Source organism: Podarcis pityusensis, assembly GCF_964106645.2.
Source record: "Podarcis pityusensis genome assembly, chromosome: 2".
Classification (NCBI taxonomy): Eukaryota; Metazoa; Chordata; class Lepidosauria; order Squamata; family Lacertidae; genus Podarcis; species Podarcis pityusensis.
In genome coordinates this window covers 75601096-75626104 of record NC_138029.1, presented here as the reverse complement: position 1 = coordinate 75626104, position 25009 = coordinate 75601096, and the positions used below count along the sequence as shown (strand labels likewise).

General features: G+C 43.3%; 1 long non-coding RNA gene across 4 annotated transcripts in view; it reads right to left on the bottom strand.

Annotated features, from left to right (window-relative positions):
* Positions 1-1453: 1453 nt before the first annotated feature.
* The window catches only part of LOC308471417, a 36851-nt gene continuing 13295 nt past the window's right edge, over positions 1454-25009 (bottom strand). The window contains exons 1-3 of one of the 4 annotated variants that reach the window (XR_013982945.1): positions 7726-10260; positions 5067-5215; positions 1454-3689 (exon numbers count right to left, since the gene is read on the bottom strand). This is a non-coding gene — a long non-coding RNA (uncharacterized lncRNA). Of the gene's footprint in view, positions 3690-5066; positions 5216-7254; positions 7352-7422; positions 7536-7725; positions 10261-25009 lie in introns of those variants that run through there. The other 3 variants (XR_013982946.1, XR_013982947.1, XR_013982944.1) reach the window with 3 other exon arrangements.

Sequence of the window (25009 nt, the reverse complement as noted above, 5' to 3'; positions counted from 1 at the left end):
ATCTGCAAAACTGCTTTGACCAGAGCACAATAATGGCTCTCTCTCTCTCTTCTATCACCTTCACCCATTTGAAAAACCATTGTCAGACTCCAGCCAAAATCTTTCACACTGCTAAGTAAGTCCCAGGAGCGGAAGACACCTCGTTGGCCCTTGCTAAAGCTGACTTTGTGGGCATGGAAGAATATTAGAAGCGTATCTTTAGCTTTTATGGCCAGAATGTAAGATAGTGGTGGATGAGAAGTGTGGGTCGCATGTAACATCTGAAGGCAGACCTATACTGGGAGATTTTAATTGTTTCAGGGGGGTTTTGTGTTTTAATATTTTGTTGGAAGCCACCCAGAATGGCTGGGGCAACCAGTCAGATGGGCGGTATATAAATAATAAAAGTATTACAGTCATACCTCGGGTTACGAACGCTGCGGGTTGCGTGTTTCCAGGTTGCGGACTGTGCCGAACCCAGAAGTACTGGAACGGGTTACTTCCGGGTTTTCGCGCTCGTGCATGCGCAGAAACACAAAATGACATCATGCACAGGCGCGCATCGTGCATGCTTACAGACACAGTGCTTCAGGCTGCGAACGCTGTGGGTTGTGAACCTGCTTCCCGCACGGATCATGTTCACAAACCGAGGTTATGACTGTATTACAGCATAGAGAGTTGTAGCTTACATTCTGAAACGGTTCTCAGTGTGGCTGGATGGCTGGCATCGTATCTAGGCCTAAAAAAAAAGCAAAGCAAGGAGTGGCTTGAATGGGGATGCCAACCAGGCACACATTCAGCCCCAGGAAGTATGTAGTCAGACAGAAAAGAGGATGAGCAATGTAACAGCTGGCAAAGCACTTCCTGAGGGCTGAGCTCATTTTTGTAATAGCAACACTTGTGGCCAAACAAGTGCTAATGGTTGGGATAAGTAGCAACCTTATTAACTATGGAAGCTTTTGGAACTGAATTAAAAATCTTGGCTTCTAGCCTTACCATTGCTTGGGCCTCTTAGGAGACATTAATATCCCTGCTCCACGGCATTCCTATTACCGCTTCATTAAGGATCAGATAATGATAAGTATGGATAGTTTATTCTGCGCAGAGGCTGATTAATGGTTAATATTTCACACGGTGCTTAATGGGACCTGCTTTTATGAAGTGAGCAGAAAAGGTTCTCCTATAATCTCTTCAGCAAACTGAGCAATTCTACCCATTTGCACCAACGTGACAGATTTAACACATGCTTTAAAAAAAGCCCCAAATGCCCCTTGAGAAACTTGGAGGAAGATTATATAATCCTGACGAGGAATCAAAGTCTGTGCACCTCTTCCCTAGTTCTGTAATGCTACCTAAACCTGCATGGAGGCTGAGGCTATCAGACTGCAGCGCGGGCACAATAATTTGTCAGCAGCCTCTCTCTCTCTCTCTCTCTCTCTCTCTCTCTCTCTCTCTCTCGCACACACACAGAATCAGCCCTGCAGTAAGACATGCTATGTGAAGTTTTAGAAAGAAGAGGGGGCTCTATGACCTTAAAACTTCAACTAGAGAGCAACTTAACCTGCCTTACAACAAAGGCATGTAGCAAAGACACCAGCAAGAATGTGAAAGTTTTAACCATTTCTCCTCAGCCTCACACATACCCCTAAATATGTTGCCTCTCATCCTTTCTTCATGTGTAATACCAGAGTGTGCTTGTCTTCTGGTGGTGATGGAGGAATACTTCAGAAAACTGCTTAGAAGCAGGGGCTTGAATATACTGCTCCAGGCACGCTTTCTGTAGTTAAAAAGCCAGGCTTCTTAAGGTGCACCTGTGCAGATGGCCAGGTATGAGAGAATCTGACTAGAGAAGGCTCTCTTCCGAAAAGCTAACAGACAAGGCAGAAGGTTTACTATTCCCACCAGCCCTGGACAATTATCTCGGGGTAAGACAGCCAGTTTATTATTGGCCCCAAATGACAGGCCAAGAAGAAAATTACCCCGAGAGAGAGAGAAATAAGCATAAAAGGGATGTGACAATTCTTCCTTTGAGGGGCTGCTTCTCAATCAAACTGAACTGAGTTTGCACAATAATAATTTCAGATTTCCCCTTTTTATTTTAAGAATTGCTGCAGTAGAAGTTGCAGAACCCTAAAGCATCTTTATATACATAGTACATCTTGTGACAAAATAGGTGCCCTTCAAAGTGGCTGGAGAACATGTTGCTGTATATTAGGATTCCATTCACACACCCACACACCCCACATCACGGTTCATCACGTTTTTGCCCTGCCATTCAGTTTTGGAAGACAGCCCTTTATCAGAGCATGGGCAGGTGAAAATATTCTTCCCTCAGAGCCAGCCCATTCATGAGGCGGGGTGAAGTAGCTGCCTCAGGTGGCGGAAACACAGGTGGCGCCCCTGCGAGTGCCCTGAAACACCACTGCTGGAGAAGCAATCCAGGTAACAGAGGCTTCAATGGGGGCAGAGTAGTGCAGCACTCCACCACCTAGCTTTGCCATCAGGCAGGGAAGGGATAATTGCCAAGGGCTTCTTCATACCCTTGCCAAATCTCTTCCCACCCCCAGAAGAAACTCTTGCAAAACCTCCCCCACCATAGCAGGGGCAGCAGCAGGGCGTTTCGCCTCAGGCACCAAAATATCTTAGGCCGCCCCGTCCTCCCTGCCTCCATTCCCTCCATAGTCTTTAGGGTTCTTACTAAAGGCAAATACTGCAGCCATTCTTATGCACTTAAATAGTGGAATGCTACATGTTTGCATGCATACATAATCCAACACACACACCCCACAGCGGAAAGCAGGTCATCACTGCATATAATCATGCCCATCACTTCTAAATTGTTATCTGAAGGAGTAGGAGAATAAGTCACTGCTTGTACTTGGGCCTAGCACCACTCTTGCCCGGGCAGCATGCAAAGGGAAGCAGCTACAGCAACATCAGAGGAGGAGGAGGAGGAATGGTCACTAGTGAATGGCTGCCTATGAGAGCTGTCTCCTCTTTATGAATGACACTGAGCTGTTCCAACAGGCTTTGACTTGAACAAGGTGAGCAGCCTCTGTTGCAAACCCCCAGCGTACTGCACGGCTTCAATCCCTATATGAAATTAGCAATATAATCACATAGGAATAAAAAGCCATAGAAGACAGTGGGGCAAATGATGCATCCGGTAAGAAGATGAGCCTCTGAGAAGAAATAACCATTGTCTGAACCCTTCCTTGCTGCCCTTTTCTCTTCCCAACACGAAGGTTGTAGCTACATAGATTTCACCATACATTTCTCAATGGAGCTGACCAAAAAGGCTGTATTGGAAGTTGCCAAGTCAGTCACCATGGAGAATCCCTGGGCCAAAAGTGCTGCGGGGTAACACAACCTCTTGAGTTGTGAAAGGAGAATTTGATGTAAGAAAGGATATTCGGCTAGATGGTAGAAATAAAGAGAAGACCCCTAAAAGGTAGCAAAAATTAAAGAAACAGCGGAACAGCTTTGCTGTCCTGTGACATCCCTTTCTGGATTCTATAGGAACCTTAAAGAAGGGCTTTCTCCAAAGAATCCAAGCAGACCTCTGCTTAATGTGCACCCTGGAATTGCATCATGGAGTCACATTTTGGAGTCTTGTTACCCAGCATTCCAGAAGCCTCAAGCGCAGACATTTTAACTTGATGCGGCCAAAATCATTTGGGGCTGTCTTGACGCACCATCCATTGGCATCTCTGAAAAGGAAACAAAAAGGTCGTTATTTTGGTCTAGATAGTTTAAATACTTCATATTAAAAATACCAAAAATATTTCAGATTAATAATTTCATATATAAAAAATTACTTTCCTAAGAGAGTGTTATAGCACAATCCTAACCGTGTCTATTCAAAAGTAAGTGCTATTGAATTCAGTGGGGCTTGCTCCCAGAGCAGATAAAATACTAGAATTGTAGGATTGGAAGGGATTCCCAGAGTCATCTACTCCAACCCCCTGCAATGCAGGAATCACAGCTAGAATTCCTGACAGACAGACATCCAACCTCTGTTCAAAAACCTCAGATGAAGGAGAGTCCACCTTCTGAGGTAGCCCATTCCACTATAAAACAGTTATTACAGTGAGAAAGTTCTTCCCAATGCTTAGTCAGAATCCCTTTTATTGTAATTTTAATCCATTGGTTTAGGTCTGACCCCTTGGAGTGGCAGAAAACAAGCATCCTTCATCTTCTATGTGACAGCACTTCAGATATTTGAAAATAGCTATCATATCACCTCTCAGTTTTCTCTTCTCCAGGCTAAGCATACCTGACTCCCTCATAAGGCTTGGTTTCCAGACCCTGAGAGTCTGAGGACTATAGCAGGGAGGGTAATAAGGTGAACTCCTGTTGTGTGAACAGAAACCTGTTGCACCCCCAAACAGGTTCTCCCTCACCTTGACTTTGGAAAGTTCACTGTGGCTGAATACAGTAGATAGTGTCTCTAAAACAAAGAAAGCGACTTTTAAGGTTCCTAACATCTAATAGCTTGCTGCTGCGGTGACATTAGCACAGATCTTGCATTGGTTTCTTGAGTATGTATTAATATACAGTGGTACCTCGGGTTACATACGCTTCAGGTTACATATGCTTCAGGTTACAGACTCCGCTAACCCAGAAATAGTGCTTCAGGTTAAGAACTTTGCTTCAGGATGAGAACAGAAATCGTGCTCCGGCGGCGCGGCAGCAGCAGGAGGCCCCATTAGCTAAAGTGGTGCTTCAGGTTAAGAACAGTTTCAGGTTAAGAACGGACCTCCAGAACAAATTAAGTTCTTAACCTGAGGTACCACTGTAATGGTTTGTGTCCTTGTTGTTGCAGGATGTGGTATTTGCTGTATTTTCCTAGGTATAAACTGCAGCTGCTCTCCCTTGTCCAATAATTAAAAAAGAAAAGTGAAACTGATTAGACCTGAGGATTTGTTCTGTGAAATACATGCAAAAGGGGAGCAGGCTCAGGCCCCACCTCTTCATCTCATTCAGCAAGGGATTATATTAACTAAATTAGCAAAACAACTCCTTACATTACAACTGAATCTAGATATTAGTTGGCTTAAAAAGGTTTTTAAAAATTAAACACTTACCAGTATTCCCACAGCCAGCAAAGCTAGAGTTACTTGCAAAATCTCTATCCACTATTCTGCTCCCACATATATGTGCATTTCCCATAAGTATTGTTGTATATGGCTCCTGAGTGAATTTTACATGGTATTGATCCATGAGAAACAATTCCCTGAAAATAAAAGAAGAAGAAAAACACACACAAAAGACTGCGGTTCAGCTCCATTTTTACATGTTTTTATTTGAGCCCTCCTATCACTTGACTATACAAGTCTCATGCTGATTGTAGCCTAGAGTGGCAATTTTCTCAGCTTTATATAAAATGAGAGACAAAAACAACCAAGGAATGTCCTGTCTGCCCTTCAGAGATATTCCAGAAGGACATTAAAGCAAACAAATTTGTATTCATTCTTGCAAAACCTTACCATCTCAAAAATAATTGAATACCAGAAATGTGGGATTTGCCAGCAATCTCAGACACCCAAACCCAGACCAATATGCCATTTTTTCTTTAGACCCGAAAAGGCAATACCAGTGCTATTTTTCTAGAAAAAGAGGTGCCAGAACTCATCAAGAACACCTCTTAGAATGGCAATCGTACCCACCTGGGAGGTGCTGGAACTGAGTTCCAGCATGTTCTGCCTGGGGGGTGGGGAGCCCGGGGCCATACCCTTGTCAGCAGTCTTGCAAATTAAGCCCACAAACATTTTAAGACAATTTTTTACTAGCTTCATTGACCATCACTTAGCCCATGATCACCTTTAAAAAAGAAAGAACCTATGTGTTTTGGTTCCCTCCTTTTCACCTGGTAATGGTTCTTATTTTCTACAGACAAACACATAAGAAGCTCTTTACAAGGCTCCTCTTATCAGTAAGGTTTCTTTCGGTACATTTAAAAATTAAATTGGTGCATGTAAGGAACTATTGGGGAGAGATTCTTTCCCCTGTTGTGCAAGCTGACAATACCTGGCAGCCATATTTTAATGTTATGGCCCATCCACTGCTGGCCTGAGACCTTTTCCCATCCGAAAATGTTGAAAACACAAACACAAAACCTCAAGACGGGACCTTTTCTCTTTCTTTTTAAAAATGGCATGCAGAGATAGAGGAGGGATGCAGGAAAATGGCACCTGCCTCTGAATCTTGCTGCCCAAAGGGGGACTGCTTTGTGTGGCTTGATAAGGCTAACCGGAGAGCTGCCCCCTTATGACAAGAGCTGAGGTAGGGGAAGAAATGTGCTTGAGCAAATCCCTGACAGGCAGAAGAAGCTTCCCATGCCCCACCTTGCACAGTAGTGGAAATCTACAGAAAGAGAGCATCCCTGCTCATCCCTCTGCTATCTACTCACTATGACAGGGTGAAAATGAGAGACCAATTTCCAATCACGCTAGCAGAGCGAGCTGCTCCAGCAAGCTGTCAGCACCTGGTACACACTCGTATCAGACTAAATCCCCTGGCAGCCCATTAGGAGCTGCTCTAGGCTGGCTGCAGGATATCTTGACAGGAAGCCAGACAACAGAGTGAACAAACACAGATATTCTGTTAAGAAGGTGTGTGTGGGAGGAATGAAATCTGGGATCTATTACTCTGTTAGAGTCCGTTTGATGTCTACTTATGGGGCTGCCTATTTTCAGGAGCAGAGCAGGGGGGAGACTCCCATGTGAGCGTACATGTTTGCACATGCACCCATATGCACATGTACACACAGTCTTTAACAAATACACACACACACACACACACACACACACACAAATATGCCTTCATTCTTCCCTTTTTGAGCTTGGGCCTCCCATTAATTAAGGGAAAGCAGGTCATTTTCTCTCCATTTACTCAGAGGGGCCTACAGGAAACACTTGCTGGCCCCATTGGAAGAACACTGAGCTCTACAGCAGCCATTGCAGGATTCCGCTTTGTTGAGTTAACAAAGATCGGTGGCTTTGGGTGAATAACTCAGCTTGGTTGGTACAGGCTAGTTTTGTGCCATCTCCAACCCCGTTTCATCTTCCTGATAAAGAATGCAAACGTTTACAGGCATTTCTTGCTCCTTGTACTGGCTTTTACGACCGCTCCTCTTTCCCCACAGACAGTGCTACACCTTACCACAGCTGTGAGAAGAAATGCCATTGTTACACCAGTGTTTTCCTCAGGAAACATGTCAAGTGTGGAAGTAATGTCTGAATACATACATGTTAAAGGCACACATATACACACCTGGGGAACATTATCTGCAATACATCACAGCAGTTATGATGTGCAAAGCTGTCCTATGATCTACACTTCCTCTGATGTTACTGGCATACATAACAAGCTCAAAGCTTAGCACAGATGTATTTTAGTACTGAGCCTAATAATGAGAGGCACTGTGGTTGCTAAGCTAACCTTGAAAAGTAGTGTGTGGGGTTGTGTGTGGGAAGACGGTGCTATCCTCACAACTTCCAGTCAGGTTGGTTAGGCTGAGAGACAGTGATTGGCCCAAGGTCACCCAGTGAGCTTCATGGCTGAGTGGGGTTTTGAACCCTGGTCTCCCAAGTCCTAGTCCAACACTCAAACCTATACATCAATAGTGGCTCTGTGTTTGATGTTAAACTAAAAGGTGTTTAATGTTAAACCAGAATCAAATACAGAGAATTCTGAAGTAGAATAATGGGACTGCAGATAGGGATACCATTTTTGAATACTCACCTGTGTAAAAACAAGCACATACACACAAGTCTCAGTAAGCTGAAAATCAGCAGAGCAAGAAGAGAGCATCTGAATCTTGTTTCTTTACATGCAGGCATTAAAAAAGCATGAGGGAGCATTCAAAAATGGCACCCCCTTCCTGCAGCCCGAAGCAGTCTGATGTACCACCTCAGAACTCTAGCTCGTCATTCTTCTGCCTGTGTAGACTGAGCCTTCGTCTCTTCTAAAGAGGGTCATTTTGATAGATACTGTCAAAACAAATTTGATGGATTTTGTGCTTCCAAAGGGAAGAAGCTGAAATAAACAGGCCCTTTTTTTCCAGCATGGTGGGGGACACACAACAATAGCACAATTTTAAGAACCTGCTGTTAAAAGAAGTAAGGTTGCAGCTGCAAATGCAAGGCATAAGTGTTTTTTAATGACATCTGTTTTCTGTGATAAACAGCAACAAAATATGCTACCATTCCACTCTGTATACAAAGCATGTTCCAGGCAGTTTTCGTATTCATTTCCCAGTGATGTGTGACCTCCACAAGAATACATATACTGAATGAAACGTCCTCAGGCAAAAAAATAAAATAAAAGGCAGCCTCCTCCCTCAGTAGGATATATAAAAAATATGGCCCTTGAACCCTGGGGCAGGGGCATCTCTTGAGAGTTCCCAGTGGTGCTGTGTCCAGCTTCTCTTCTGTTCTCAGCAAAATGTTTTGTCTTGTAGCATCTGGGTCTTAAGAGAATTCCCCCCTCCTCAGATTCCATCCATGCCAATCGCCGGCACATTTGGACTACACAACAAGCGTTACACACCTTAGCTAGAATTATTCTCTCCGCAATATGAAAGAGATAGTCACCTTAAATGGGGTAAATAACAGCAATAGCAGCAATAAACATTTGTGTCGCATTTTCAAGTGTTCAGACCACTTCACATGCATTATATAGCCATAGTCCTTACAACAATCTTGTAAGGCAGGTCAAATATTATCCTCCATATTGCAGATTTTCCTGTGTGCGTGCACATTCTCACGTGTCTGTGCGTTTGTGTGTTAAGGACTGAGTCCGCGGGAGAGGCTTGCCTAATAGACTACTTAATGAGCTCATGGCAGAAGTGAGAGTCGACTTGGGGACTCTCTTAGAGCTGCTACACTGCACAATCTTCCAGTTCTTTCCAAGCATCTGGCAGGGCAGGAGGGAAGGTACAGAACCGTCAGGTATTTGTTGATGCTTCATAAACCGCAAAACAATTTGCTACACTGCCCCTGCATGGACAACAGAGAGGTTACAAAGTTGGCTGCTGGCAGATGGCTGTTATGACCCTGATACACACAAGGAACAGAGCTTGCAAGGAGAAAAGTGTCATATTGGCGCAGTGGCTTTTTCTGGCTATAACTGCATTCAAGAGTTTGTTTAGATGTGATAGGTCTCTTAACACACTGGCTTGCCACCCAGGGAATCTGAAGACAGTGAAATTCAGTGGATTTGCTGCTGTCCAGGCAACCTGTTGCTTTGATGCCTCTGGACATGTTTGCCTTGGCCCCGATTCAATCCACTCTTGAATGGGGAGGGGGGTACTTTGAGAAGTGTGTATGGGGGGGGCAGTTCTCTGGAACCCTGCTTCTCTCTGCAGAGCAATAAGACAGAGAAAAATAACTGTTTCAAAAGGGAGGAGGAGGGAGAACCTTGCCAAACCTCTCTTTGAAGAGAAGCTTTCAGACCAAGCAGCACCCATTTCAAAGATACTTCAAAGGCACAGGAATTCAGGCAAAGGCAGAAGTCATATGTAGATCATCAGTCTAAGATGCAAGATCTACAGGAGCCTGAGGGTGGAATAAGACATCACCAAAAAACATAGTGGTGGTGCCAAAAACATTAATCACACAGTCTGGTTTCTTCTTTTCCCTCTGTAATATATAGTAATGTGACTTCTCATCCCATGGTTGCCAGTGATTTAGTGTGGGACAAAAGATTTATCATGCCTTTCATTATTACACATTGTAGGGAAGAGAAGGGAGGATTCCAGGCAACCGTGGTGCTGCCTAATGTTTTGTTTTGGAGAACATCTATAATTGTTTCACTGGTGAATTCTGGCTTTCAATAAAGAATTCAGCCTCTGAGGAGAACAGCAGCAGCAGCAGCAGCTATGAACTGCCTCACAGGAGGCAACCTGTGACCTTTGGTCTAATTTCAAAAGGAAGTGATCAGTTCATACCTCTGACAAGGGCAATCTGGCTCTCCCCTGCAGCCTGCTAAGTGGGGAGTGACAGTAAGAGCTGGAGATAGAGAAAAAAGGGGGCTGCCCTGCCCAAATGTTGGCCCTGACCCCACCTACTGCTGACTTTGGCCGGCCCACCACTTGTCTAGGGCCATATACACACAGATTACCCCAAAGGGAATGTCAGAAAACAGTTGCCCATCTCTGGATTATCTAAGGCAGGTATTTGCTGACATGAATTAATGGGTCAAGAGACCCATATACAGCCCCTCTCCCCAAGGTTATTGCTCCTCAAAAGAGGATCATTCCTTGACTCTACACACTCTTGTTACCCACCAGCTGTTCAATTTCTATCCATGCCTCAAATTGCTTTTAAAAATAAATATTCTGTCCCCACCAAAAACAAACTGTTTAGGCTTGATAACAGAGAAAATGAGCTGAGCTCGGTCCCTGCTCCTGCCAACCTAGCAGTTCAAAAGCATGTCAAAGTGCAAGTAGATAGACAGGTACCGCTCCGGCAGGAAGGTAAACAGCGTTTCTGTGCGCTGCTCTGGTTCGCCAGAAGCGGCTTAGTCATGCTGGCCACATGACCCGGAAACTGTCTGTGGACAAACGCTGGCTCCCTCGGCCTATAGAGCGAGATGAGCGCCACAACCCCAGAGTCGTCCACGACTTGACCTAACGGCCAGGGGTCCCTTTACCTTTATTCATTCCAAACCTTGGAGTTTGTAAAGTGTGGTTCCAGAAGTTTAGGGTCCTCCCTCCCTTATTTAAAGAATATAAAACATCCTGAATAGAAGCGGCTGCCAGTAAAAAGCTGCCCTCATACACAGAGTCAGAAGAAAGAGAGTGAGCTCTGTCACTGTTGCCTGCTCAGCATTCAGCTTTCGTCTGCGCTTGACTTTAGTTCCATGTGTGTTGTTATGCACCAGGAAAAGGCACGGACAACTCTACATAATAATGCACCTGCTGATTAAGTGCGCTGCATACCAATAAGCACAGATGTGGCCTTGTGACACTGAACACTCATTTGTGACAGAGTGCTGCCGCATCAACAATTAGGTCAAGCTAAAACACGTTCACACAAGTTTGTAGTAGTTTGTATGAACAGGGTTTCACCTCAGAAAAAGCAAAACCAAAACTGGCCATCAAATGATATAAAAGCAACAGATCTTCCCAGGTGCAGGTTGTGGGTCAGGCCATCAATATTGCACCTCAGGCATAAAATAAAAACTTTAAAATGCAAAACGTTCAAGCAGGTCCACTGAGACTAGTCTCGTTGAGAAACAGTGGAAGCTACACAAACAGGAGTTTAGAGAAGGCTTTTGTGCATTGTTCACATGTCAAGCAGGCAAACAGCTTAAACAAACATTGGAATAATATTGAAGCTATCATGCTTGAATGTACCAAATAACAAATACCAGCTAGCCAATATTATATTGCAACACTGTTAATTTGTGAGATGTTTGGATAAGGGAAGAAATATGCAGTCCAAACCTATACGTTTTTGCACAGAAGTCAGTCCTACTAAATTCAACATAATTGACTCCCAGAGAAATGTGCAGCCAAAGTTCTCTTATGTAGTGTCTTTTGAACAATAAAGAATATGCAGCTGTGAGAGTCAGCCCTGGCCAGCATGTGCTGGATGGGGCCGGTGGCTCTTTTCCAAAACATCTGAAGGGAACCAGCTTGACAAAGGATGGCACAGAAAGTACAGTGAATTCACAGGTGAAAGATTCGGCAGTGGATCTGGAGCCCCTGGGAGGGGCAGTGAATCTACCCAATGCTTCTTTTACCACTGCTTCTTCCTCCTCTGTCCATCAAGCCTCTCTCATTGCTCAAGGAAGAGAAGCGGCTGATAGAAAGGCACTCAAACCTGTCGGCTGCTGCTGCTGCTTCCTCTTCCTCCTCTGCATGCATGGCCTGCCCCCATTGTTTTGCCTTTTATTACAGCAGCCCAGCAAGCTGCAGTGTCTGGTTCACATCATATAAGCACTTGTTTGGGATTCTAAATGAACAAGACCTCTCCCTTCCACACACTGGAGTCCGTAGGTATAGGAGGGGGAAATCCATTCTCTCTCTCTCTCTCTCCCCCCCCCCCCCGCCTTTCCTTCCCCTCCACGTTTCAAAGAACAACATGGTGGAGAGATCCGTACCCCTCCTGCACTTTTTGGAAACAGGAACCTTTGTCACGAAGGAACAATTTAAATGGCAAGTTCAAAAATTAAGCACCTTGGAGTATTGCTTGCTTATAATATGTGCATTCTATGTGTGTGTTTAATTGTTTCTCCTTGTGCCCTGGTTCTGATGGAAACGCTTCCTGTCTCACATGCTGCTATTAGTTCTGGAGGAAGGATCTTACTGGTGAAAACAGAAGCTTCCTTTCAATCTTTCAAATGATCACTTTTACAAAAAAAAATTCACACATATACATCACATTTAACAACACGTGTGATTTGGCTCAGAGTCCTCATTTATTCACATCAGAATAATGTGAATAATGGACTGGGCATTCATGTAATGGATGTGATTCCACCATTATTCTTAGGGTCTTGTCTGAATGGGAAGAGCACACGAATCTTACATTCCTTTGTTGCTCGATTTTCAACAGATCCACGTTTTTAGCATTGCGCTTTCCAGTTTTGTTTGGAGCATCAATTGTGCCATATTTTTCGAATAGCCAGGCTTGATAATCTTGTGAACCATTAGAACTAATTGCCGCATTAATTACTTTCAGTCTGAGATGTTACTGGGGGGGGTGGGGCAGGGCGGGAGAACAAGTCAGGCTGCTGTAATAAGGGAGCAGGGGGTTGATTAAAAGGAAAAAAATAGGTTCGAACAGGGAAGGGAGATTAGCTCTTTAAAAAGCAAAACATTATTAGTGTGTGATGCTGTTGCATTAATCCCTAAGAGGTGGATGCCTTTGAGTGGTATAGGCAGCAGTTTGAACAAGGAGTCAGTGAACCTTTTGAAAATGCATGTTATGATTTTGCTGGGTGAAAAGTATTATATAAATGTATGATTAGTGTTATTAACCACAGTTAGGTACAAGAGTAGGTATTAGCAATAATTGCACCTCTGCAGGTTTAAGAGACCTATGTGACATTTGCTCCACACTTTCAAGCTGTTTCCTGGTGCTGTTCAGTTTCTGAGAGCAAAATTATAGGAAACATATCAGAAGGCATGTGAGAGAGAAGTGATGTTTTCTGTGCCAGGTGCCAGAACACCAGAAAGCAAGGAGTGAAATCTTTCATTGAGCAAATCTTGCAAAATGGTTCCCCCATAAGGAAAAGTACTTCCTACAGCTGTCATGGAATGGAGAGGTCAAGGATCAATATTAGTGTGGTGGCAGCATGGGGACAATACAGGACAAAAATACCTCATGACTTTCTCTATACCAGAGATTTTCAACCTTTTTGAGTCCACTCCCTTGACCAACTACATTCTTTCCTGTGGGTCTCAGGAGCCCAGTTATACCACCCCTTGTCTGCAGAAATGGCAGCATCTCCCCCCTCCCCCCCTTTTTTAACACCTTCCCTTGTCAAGTGTTCCCTCAGCCTCCCCTCCTCTCTCCTGCTGCTGCTGTCCCTGCTCTTTTCTTTTTAAAAAAATATTATTATTATTTTTAAAAACCCTGTAAGTTTTATAGACGGTCCTTCAGCAAACCTTGAAGGGTGGTTACAAATACAAGTTAAATAATATAATATAATATAATATAATATAATATAATATAATATAATAATAATCCCATTGAAGTCAGTGAGGCTTCTTTAATAAAAATAGTAAATATCTCTTTCTGAATTCCTCCGAAGGTTCTGCCTCATCTTGAATGCAGGATGGAAAAGAGATTGAATCCTTACTTTTCTACCTGCAGAGCTCTGAAATAATGTCACTGAGAGTCACAGTCAGGGTGGAGGTGAACCATGAAGTTCTGAAGAGTCTGATGGAAGAAGCCCTGAGAAGGGGAGTCTTGGGTGAAAAAGGAAATGAAGAGTGAGAAGAATCTCCAATTTTTTTCCACACTGTGAAAAGTCAGCCCACCAAGCCTGCAAAGCATAAGGAGGATACAGTATTTGTACCACTACAGCTGGAAGAGATAAGCATGCAGGAATAATACATGGGTGAGCCAGGATCACCAACCCCATGTTAAAACATCAGGCACCTCAGCTGAGACCAGAGTTACAGCACAGTGTATATATTTCTTAGTACATCACATTAAAGCACCTAGGAAGATAGTAAAAACATCTTAGCAATGCAGCTGCAAAGACTGAACAACCAGTTACAGGACTGATTTGAGGAAAAATTGCCTGCAGCAATGGTTGTCTCTTACTGAAACAGCCAGAGAAAAAATATGAGGACACTAATTTGGAGCCAGTGCTGTGAAAGCACACCACTAAAAATGTGTTAAAATGGCTTGGAATTTCATGGAGTTTAGTTTCTAATGGATTTGAATGTAACTGCAAAAATAAATAAATCAGCTTTGGATTTTTGGAAGGGAAAACTGCTATAGGTTATGGGTGCTGCACAGAATGACCATTCACGCAGATGGGAGAAGAAAGCAGGGGTTGGTGTGATTGCAGGGGACAAGGAATTTTTGTGGCCACCATCTCCCATCATATCTGAAAATGCCTTATATCCAAAGGTTTGCTCAATCTGAAACCGTTCCTAGGAAGAGGCGTGTATATTCTATTTTACAATCTTAGGTTTTGTGTTTCCATGAAGCAAGGGACCATCAAAGAATACAGGTTAATGTCCAGAGTCTGGCCTCACCACTGAAAACGTGGTCATTTTGAAAATACAAGTAAGCTCTGTTTCCTATGAAGCTACACATAGCTAAAATAGATTTGCCTAAGTGCTTTCTCACTATAAATATTAAACACTGAAGCTGCGGAAAATCCTTACTCATGGTGCCGATGATATAAGAACACCCGCTTGGGTACCCAAAGTTACTTCTCAGCAATGCAAGGAACTTAAATTTGAGTTCAAAGAATATGCTATGTTCTGACTTTAGATTTTAAGACACAATTTTCATCAAGCATTTGCTTTCTTGCTGTGTGCATTGGTTTTGGTTTTAGCAGTCTGGTTGTGGTGATGGAGCAGCAGTTGTGGGATTACAGCACATAAGGAATAACTGTGTTAACCCTACACCCCCACCCCAATGTCTAGGGTTGCCATATGTACGGATTTTCCTGGACATATCCAGAATACTGCAGTCAGCAGCAGTGTCCGGGCAGAAATTGGAGAAATGTCCCAGAAAATCTGGACGTATAGCAACAACTTTGGCTTAATAACTTTTCTGTCCGGATTTCACTGTTTGAAATATGGCAACCCTACCAATGTCATATACAGGTAGCAGCCATTTTAGTTGTGTCCAACTGATGTGCGATTGCTGACATGCATGTCCTTTGGGGCATAATGGGAACCAGGCATAATGGGGTGTGGTGTGCTTGTGTGCACTCTGACAACGCATGCGGGGCCTGGGAACAGAACCCATGTGTGAAATGGTTGCAGCCTTCATAGAAGTTTTAACTGGAGCCATTGGCTCTGATCCAGCAAAGGTAAGAAGGAAGTGTGGGTGGTGCTGTGGTCTAAACCACTGAGCCTAGGGCTTGCCAATTGGAAGGTCGGCGGTTCAAATCCCCGTGACAGGGTGCGCTCCCGTTGCTCTGTCCCAGCTCCTGCCAACCTAGCAGTTCGAAAGCACATCAAAGTGCAAGTAGATAAATAGGTACCGCTCTGGCGGGAAGGTAAACGGCGTTTCCGTGCACTGCTCTGGTTTTACCAGAAGCGGCTTAGTCATGACCCGGAAAAACTGTCTGTGGACAAATGTCGGTTTCCTTGGCCAGTAAAATGAGATGAGCGCCGCAACCCCAGAGTCATTCGCGACTGCACTTAACTGTCAGGGGTCCTTTACCTTTTAGAAGTTTATATGTGCATTCTATACTGCGATGTTTTCCATTCCTGGGGGTATGTGAAAAGGTTTCAACGGGCACACAGCAGAATTTATATTTTGCTTTATCATAGGGGTAGTTTTTTAGTTACAGAGAACAACTCAAAGCTAAAATAGTATTATTAAGAATACCGCCAAATCATCTTCGTCCAGGAAGGGGTACACTGGCAAGACAAAACTCTCAAAAGGGGTACATGATTATTCTAAGTTTTGGAAAACACTGTTCTACTGAATTGATGAGCATAAAACATACAGGGCTCTTGACCTGGGTCTCTGCATCCAGAATTCTGGGATTGACTGTGCAGCATGATTTTCAGCATTATGGGGAACTAGAAGGGGGACAGGCCCCCTTGATTTCCCCAGTGCCCTTGTCTAACACATTCTGAAATTATCTTAATGAAAAACAAACACCCTTCGAAAACGACTGCTTCAGTGATGGGGGGCATTGGCTGAATGCCCTAATTAGAGCTAAACAAATCTGGGAAAAGCTCCCAACAGACTTACCATTCAAGTTTTTAACAATGAAGTCTGCACTTGAAAAGGGGGAAAGGGGACAGAAAGGTGTCGCAATAAACTCCATAAAACTATTACGGGTTTTTTCACATATCACTTAATTTTCATTGCTGAGACACCAAGAGCCAGTGATCATAGCTTGGCTGTGATATGCCTAAAAGGCTCAGGAGATGAGCAAGAGCACTACTCTTGAGATCTTTAGAAGCCACATCCAAAATTCTCTTGTCAGTGCCCTGGAAAACAAATCTATACAACACAACATGTACAGCTTGACTCTGTTTCTACATAGATTGTTCAAAGCAAAACTGACAGAATAACTCATGAAAAGGTCACAGAGTGGGCACGGCTATTGACAGCAGTACATGAAGCACAGGAGACAAGATGGACATATTTAGGACATCTTTTATGAACGCCCAATAATAGCCTACCTAAACTAGATTTTTTTTCCTGGGGAGAAAAGACATTTTTTTCTTCAAGAGTGGGAACTGCTGCTTAAAAACAAACAAAACACCCTTTGGACAAAGGTCTTGCTGCCTGCGGTGCTCTTACTCATAAACTTATTTGGACTACGGCGAAGAACAGGATAGCACAAATAAGCTAAAATGCACAGTTTGTAAGAAGAAGCAAATTATTAAAACATTTGAATGTAAAGGACCATGAAACGTGATATACAGGTGATGATGTTCAGTGATGTCCAGTCCCTGCTTTGTGAAGCCAACAGGTTCTCTTTTCCCTTTATAGTTTTTCCTACCATACACAGTGATTTTTGCAGCTGCCACGAGACAAAATCCAAATGGAACTGAAGAATTAAGTCCAAAACATGGTAGACTTCAGTGCTATTACAATCTATAAGACTAAAGGGCAAGTTCCTCATTGATGAGCCAGTTCAGTCAACCTACTTGCAAGTGAATACCTTTGTAAGGGGCTGAAAAAGTCAAATTACTAACTTGCAGCCTTGCTCTGCATGACAAATGATGGTGATGATGATAATGACAACAACAAATGAGCTATTACTTTATCTGAATAAAGCTTTCAAAGGTAGGGTAGTCAAGTCCAATGAGGAGCAGAAGCTCTTCAGTTTCTCAGCCTGTATGTTTCATTTCCTGATGAATGTATAAAAAGTCTCTCTCTAGTTGCAGGAATTAAAGAAGATCAACAATTGCTTCTGTAGATCAAATGGTAGAGCTTTTTTGGAAGTTCAAGTATTATTCTGGTTTATAGGATTGATTATATTTTAAGTAGGAATGCCAATTTAATTTTTCAGTCTAGCTTTATTGACAGTGGCGTATATTAAAATGTATGCTTCGAAGTAGAGCTTTTTTGGAAGGTCAAGTATTATTCTGGTTTATAGGATTGATTATATTTTAAGTAGGAATGCCAACTTAATTTTTCAGTCTAGCTTTATTGACAGTGGTGTATATTAAAATGTATGCTTCGAAGCTGGTAGATTAACATACAAATTTATGAGCACATGAGAATTCTAGCATTTTAAAGAAAATCAAAGTATGAGCACAGCAAGAAAATCCAAATACACTGTGTCGGTCAATGACCACTTACGCTTCTTTTTGTATGTTTCCTATCATCTACATTATATATTTTCATAATACATCAGCTGACATTCAAACAGTGTCATCCCATTGGAGCAATGAGACTTCCCTTAGCCTCTCTGCCCCATTACAGTTCCCCACATGCCCCCACATCTCTTATACAGGATTGGGAAACTCCATGGAGCAGATCTGGGGGGCAGGGAGAGGAAGGGGAAGTACTGTACTGTCACATCTGCTGATGCAACACTGGATATTTCCAGTTATACCTAGGATTTGAAAGTGCAAATGTACATTCACAGAGTTGGACTATTTCACATGCAATTATACATTAAGCATGGAATGCATTTTGTTCTTGGCTGGATTTTCAGATACCAAGCCAGCTGTGGGTTGTTTTATGCTGGTTTACGCTCTTCTAGGCTAAGACCTAAGAATCACCAGGGCATGAGATGGTTTTGGCACTTTTAAGGATTAGATCCAGGACTCAGAGAAGTCGGTGGAAAGACTCACAGCCAAACAACTCAGTATAATTTAGGAAATGATAACGGTGTCCTGAAGGTGCCTGTCTGATGCTGTAGCAAGTGACTTCATTCAGCTGTGTTTGTAGGTTGCTAAGGAATGGCCCACAAACCCCAAGAAATCAGCCTCAAATCCACTTTTGTAAGTAGTCATTTACTGCACCTTGTACAGCTTCACTCCTTTTGGGCTAGAATTTATGTCTTCGGTCCTGCAATTAAGTCTGAACTGTCTCCATAAAGTAATGGGATATACACACTGTACAGACGCTATCACTTTATGGTAGGATAGCTGCTGTCTGTCTCTTGGGAATCAGTGAACAATTTTTGTGTGTGAGTGTAATAGGATTTATTCTTCATCCCCTGAGGGTGAGTCATTGGGGAGTAATTGGATTTATATTGTAGGAATATCCTTGCAGTCTCTTTAGAGGGTATAATAGGATTTAAGCCATGTCTCCTGGTTTCAAGGAATGGGTTCACAGACCAGTGCAACTGACTATCTGTGCCACAGGTCAGAAGTACAGCACACATTTAGATGCCACATAATGGATTAATTAAAAGTTGGACATAATGTTAGCCACCCCAGTTTGATATCAGCTATGGTAGCACCCTTGAAGTCTTTCTGTTCAGTCTATTTTTCCTTAGAGCCTGTGCGCTGGAAGTCAATAGACTGTGAATCATACCTTTAAAGAACTAAAGCATATTTGCCCATGATGTTTTCCCTGCACAGCACTGATCATTCTTTTCCAAAAGTACCAATGCAAGTTATTACCCGTTTGCAGAATTAAATTCAGAAATAGAACTCTTGAAGGGCACTAAAATACACTTGGAGCATTCTTTCTTCTTCACCCAATCACAGCAGCTTAGCCTCTACTCAACAGTAATTTTAATTGCTACTCTTAGTAGAGTTTCTGATTTGCAGTGCAGTGGAGGAGTGAGGACACTTTAGGCACTAAAGACAGTATTAGTGACTGCTAGATAGATTGTGATATGCAATTACAACTGTTCTGGATAGAGAGGGGCAAACTTAAAAGTTATTCCCAATAGAAATTTGATTGCATTTATATACCATTAAGATATGACATCAGTCTGGAGCCTTAAAAAATGTGTGTTTGTTTGTGTGTACATGTGTGAAAGAGAACTGTGCTATAATGCATGTCTTGGATGAAGGCATCTGAAGAACTTGCTTGGAAGCCGCAACCCTACTAGAGGGGAAATTTCTCCATTCAGTGTGGGGCAAGGCCCCTCTGTGTCTCCTTCTGCTGCTGCTCTAAAGAGGTTCACATTTTATTTTTTTTGCAAAATGCGTATTAAAATCACAAAGAGTATGTGAATGCTGAATCAGGTTTCTTGCTTGATCTGATACTCCACATGAAATTCCAGGAGCTAGGCAAGGAATGTATCTGTTCAGTGTGCTAAACAGTGTACTGGGCACTGTTAACAGCAAAAACAACAGCAATAGTCCTACAGACACAGCTGAATGGAGTTACTTTCTGCAGCAAAAATCCGACTCCTTTAGAACTGTTACAGTCTCCAGAAATATAGTGAGTTGTTCCAAGTCTAGCTGTTAAAGTTACTGCAAGTATTTCTATTGATTTCTAAAGACTCTCAATCTAATTTTTGCAAGTTGCCAAGTGTGACTGCTTGCTAGACAATCTCAGCCTGAGCATGATGCTGGAAGCACTCCCTCCAAAAGCCCAGCATGGTATTGTCACCATCAGGAGGGGCACAACTGTTTTCGGTCAGTGCAGTGTTGTGTGGCTGACACATTCTTTGACCTGTAAACGGAGGAAAGAAACTTCCAGGTCACTGCAGATCAGCATCATGTGTGGACGTGGTGTGGCAAAAGTATACTCCTCACTTTAGAACATCTTCTCAACGGTTAACACACTGGATAGAAGGGGGGGGGGGGAGAGAGAGAATTGCTGGTGGCTACAGATTAACATATTGAGTTTTTTGTTTTTGTTCCACTACAGCAGCCTAACAAGGCTACTACTCTGAAATTCATTTCCACTGAAGGAATGAAAAAATGGAAGATGCAACTAGTACGTAGAATAAACATCGGGACTCTGTGGTCTTCCCCAATTTTTGACATTCCTTTCATTACTACATTCAAAAAGGGGGTATATTAAATTTATATAAAAGCAGAGATTGAAAACCAGTTAAAACAAAAATAAACAAAACAAGCACCACCACCAAAGGACTTCCAAAAGAGAGAGGGAAGCGCTGCTCTTTCTCTTCATAATCAATTAACAAGATTCTCCATATCATTACTTGAGAGTCTCTTGACAACACTTCCATGCTGGTGACAAACTTTTACTAATTAAAACCACCCTAACCAATAATCCAGTACATTTAATCAATTTTCTACAAAGTGTGTATATAAATTAATTTTAAAGACAAACATTTGAAATGTCAAATGTAAAGGAAACATGATTACCCAAACCTTTCATTCATCTCACAGGCCAGAAACTTTTAGACTATTATTTCTTGGGTACTCAGCAGGTAATACCGCCAGCAAAACTAAAACCTCCTAACTTCCTGCAATGTTTTTGTGTTTTAATTCTCCTAGTCAGGCTGTCTGGGGAGTTCTGGCTCTCAGTGGAAGCTGAGTGACTTCAATCTTTCTTGTCTTTGAGATTTTTTGGGGGGAGGCTTGCTGCTTGGATTTTGTTTTTAATAACCTGTAATATGAGAAGACTGGCCCTTGGGAATGAAGGGATTACTGTCAAATATCTTTTCCTATTTGCTGGCCTTTTAGAGGCTTTATTCACGTTAAAACCTGGAAAAGCTGGAGGATTAGCTGGGAACTGAAGGAGGGATGTGAATCACTGGTTTGGGATTTTCAAGGACTAGGGCTTTGTAAAAAACCTTTTGTGAAGCAGGGCAGGCCCCAAATATCAACCAACTTCAAATGAATATAATCTGGTGGGGAATGTCTATTGAATTCTAATTAGGTTTTTGAAAATTAACTAGTTGGATGCCCCCTCCCCTTTCAAGTAGGCAATCTTAGCCAGTCTCTATGCAAATGTACAATATTTTTGTTCTGTTGTTCTGGAGAGCTGGGCATCCAGCCAACAAGAGGAAGCCCTGTGTTTTAAGATTTCCTGCTTCTTCTCTAGCAATAATAGACAGCAAAACTTCAGACAGCAAGCAAGGGGAATGTGTGATGGGTCACACAGTTGGCTCACAGTTGGCTATGATTACTCCAAAATTCTCAGCAGCCTTTTGGACAGTGGAACAGAGTTATTCACCATGCTTCCACCAGGGGCAGACTTTGATCATATTTCATAATATGGTGCCCTGTGTGAGGCCAAAATCTGATGCCCCCAAATGGATCTTCTCAATTACGGATCTTCTCAATTTTGCACTCCCTTGGCTCAACGCCCTGTGTAGGGGAACCACCCGCACGGCCCTAAATCTAGCATTTCTTCTACAGTGGACACCAGATGCCCCCTTTGCTGCTAACCTCGGTTCCCAAATCCCCTTCCCCCTGCCAGCTTGCCCATCCCCAAGGCCCCCCCCCAAAGCCTGGGCTGAGCCAACACAGTAGGTATGCATTCTCAGGGCAAAGCCCCGAGCTGAGCTCTACCAAGGGACAGAGGGCCTTTGCTTCTTTCTAGATCTGTCTGAGTTCTTCATTCCTCTCAAAAGTGATAAGTTGTGAGATAGAACATTAAGGAGCTAGTGACTGGATACTCATGCGCAGCATATCTACAACAAGGTTCCCCAGCACTTTGGAACTAATTTCAGAAGGGGGCTACAGGTGGGAGGGAGTACACACCCTGCGGTTAGTAGTGCAGAATGCTGCAGTACGGTTGCTGATGGGACTGAGCATGACAGGTCATGAATCTACCTGCTGCTCAGCATAACCCCAGCTCCAATGAATGTCTTTCTGCCCCATTCATGCCCACAGGGATTGTACTGCCTTGAGCAGCCCCCCACACAAATCTATTCTCTCAATTCCCCCTAGATATGAATAAGGCAGTTGACAGTCAGAGGTCATGGTGAGGCCTTAGGCAACTTCCCTCCTCTTCCTTTCCCTTCCAGGCTAATAGGAACATAGGCACTGGCACCAGGTAGCCAAGGCCAGCCTTCCCAAGCCTAGTGCTCTCTAGGTGTTTGGGACCACAAATGCTATCAGCCCCAACCAGGGCAATGCTAGCTGGGGCTGATGGGACTTGTACTCCAGATCATCCGGAGGGCACCAGGCTAGGGAAGGTTGGCCTATGTTACTCTGTCTGGAAGTGTTTCTCCTCCCTACCATGGGCCCTGCTACAACAAGAAGATTTGACAAGACTACTTGCTCCCTTTAAGCAGCAAGGAACGCAGTAGCCAGAGAGCACTGTGTGCAGATGGTAGCCATGACTTAGAAAGTTCTGCAACAGTGTATTATTCTCCAACGCTATATACACTTACCTGGGACGAAGACCCACTGAACCCAAGGACTTCTGGGTTGGCGCCATCGGTAATGGTGGACTCCCTCTGAGTTTCTGAGGGACCAGCTCCGCGGGATCGGGTCTGACCGCTGCGGCGAAGCGGGGGCCCTTTAAAAATCACAGGCGGGTGAAGCCTGTGAACGTGGGGACTCGGCGGGCACCTTTTGCGACCCCCCAAATTGCGAAGGGACCCTTTTAAGGGCTCTGGAGCGAGACGGGGTGAAAGGCGCGGTGCTGAGAGTCGACTGCTTCTTCCGCGGAGTGAAGCCGCATAGCCATTATCGGAGAGCGCTGACTTTTTCCTGGGACAATTTGACTTTGAAAGCAACTACCCGTGAGTAGGATTAAATTGGATTTAAAGGGGAAAACAAGCTAATTCGGCACCGAAGCGGGAAGGTATAAACAGGAAGTCTGCCTTCCTTTCTTGTAAATAGATCAAAGCAAAGAGACTGTAAGCGACGCTTGAAAAAAGATTTAAATCTCAACATCAGGAAAGCGATCTCCCCTCCGGTTTGCAGGAGAGGAGGGGGGAAAGGTTTGAACTGTATTTATCTGCAAAAAAAGGGGAGAAGGAAGCTAAAATCCACCGCCTAAAACCTGGGAACGGACTGCCCTGAGATAAGGAATGCCGCTCTGTGGAAAGTCTATCGGTAAGCAGAGGACTTTTGACAGCTAACTCTGCAAAAGAGATACAGTGTTTCTGAACTTCTCCTGGCTTTAAAGTAACTGATTAAGTGCAACTGAAACTGTTGTTTTTATGTGAACTGGGGGACTTATAAGGATTATTTTCCTTTTTTAAAGTTGCAAGTTTTGGCTGTTACTGTGTCCCCCTAGAGGAGGCTTTACATTGTTACAATAACAACTGGGCTAGAGGAATTTTCCATTTAAAAACAAATTCCAGCCGTGGGATCGACCTTGGACTCTCATGGGAGTGTTATGGCAGATAGAAGAGGAAAGTTAGAGTTGACGCAGGAAAAAACTACTAGGTCTGGCAGACTCTATCGGACAGATACTGCGTTGCAGCGAAGGGCTTCAACATCTGGTCCTTCTGGACCATCTGGAACACCAGGGGCTGCACCTCTGCAAGTTAAACCAAAAGTTATGTCATCCGAAGACGTTTTGGCTCAGGCACTTGGAAAAATTAATGAATCTCTGGAAAATTTAGCTAAACAAGTAGCTGAAACAAATAAACAAGTAGCCCAAGCATCAGTTAAAATTGACCAGAATACTACAAGCATTAATAACTTGGGACAGAAGGTGAATACCAACACAGAGTCTATTGAAAAATTACTACAGGAATCTGCTTCGACCCGAAAGACAGCTGAAGAAGTAAAAGATATAGCAACTGCTACTCAAGAGAAGATACCACCGATATATAAGCAACTTGAGGACCACGGTTTGACGTTGTCTATGATTGAATTGAAGGAGAAACAAAGAAATTTAAGAATCAGGGCTGTACCAGAACGTGAGAAAGATAATTTGGCTGATTTTCTTACGCAGGAATTTGCAGATTTCTGGCAACAGGATTTGGGGAAGGAAGAATTTAAGATAGTGAGTGCATTTAGACTTGGAAGAGGAGGAAGGAGGAACAAGGTGAGAGACTGCTTGATTACCCTTCGAACAAAAGAGGAGAGAGACAAAATCTTGAATCTGCATTACCAAAAAACTTTAGAAATTTACGACTCAAGTGTGGAGATATTCAAGGACATTCCAAAACACCTTTTGGACTTAAGGCTCAACTACGGAGATCTGGTTGCCCTGTTGAGAAGAAATAGAATCATCTTTAGGTGGGAATTCCCTCAAGGCCTGTCCTTTAAATATAAAGGAAGAAAGATAAAAATAAGATCAGTCAATGACAAAGATAGGTTTCTGAAGGATCACGGAGAAGATCTACAGAAAGAAGTGGAATCCGGAGAAGAGCCAAAAGCACTGGAAAAAGGAATACTAGATATAGCAAACTTATCTTTTGGATTGCATGGTCCAGAGAAAGTGACACCACTGATAGAACAAGAACAGACACTTGGCGCGGTTGGAGGTAAAGCGAAGTAACCCCATCATGGCTCTGCAACTGTTAAGCTGGAATTGTAATGGTCTAAATTCCCCTCGGAAGAGAA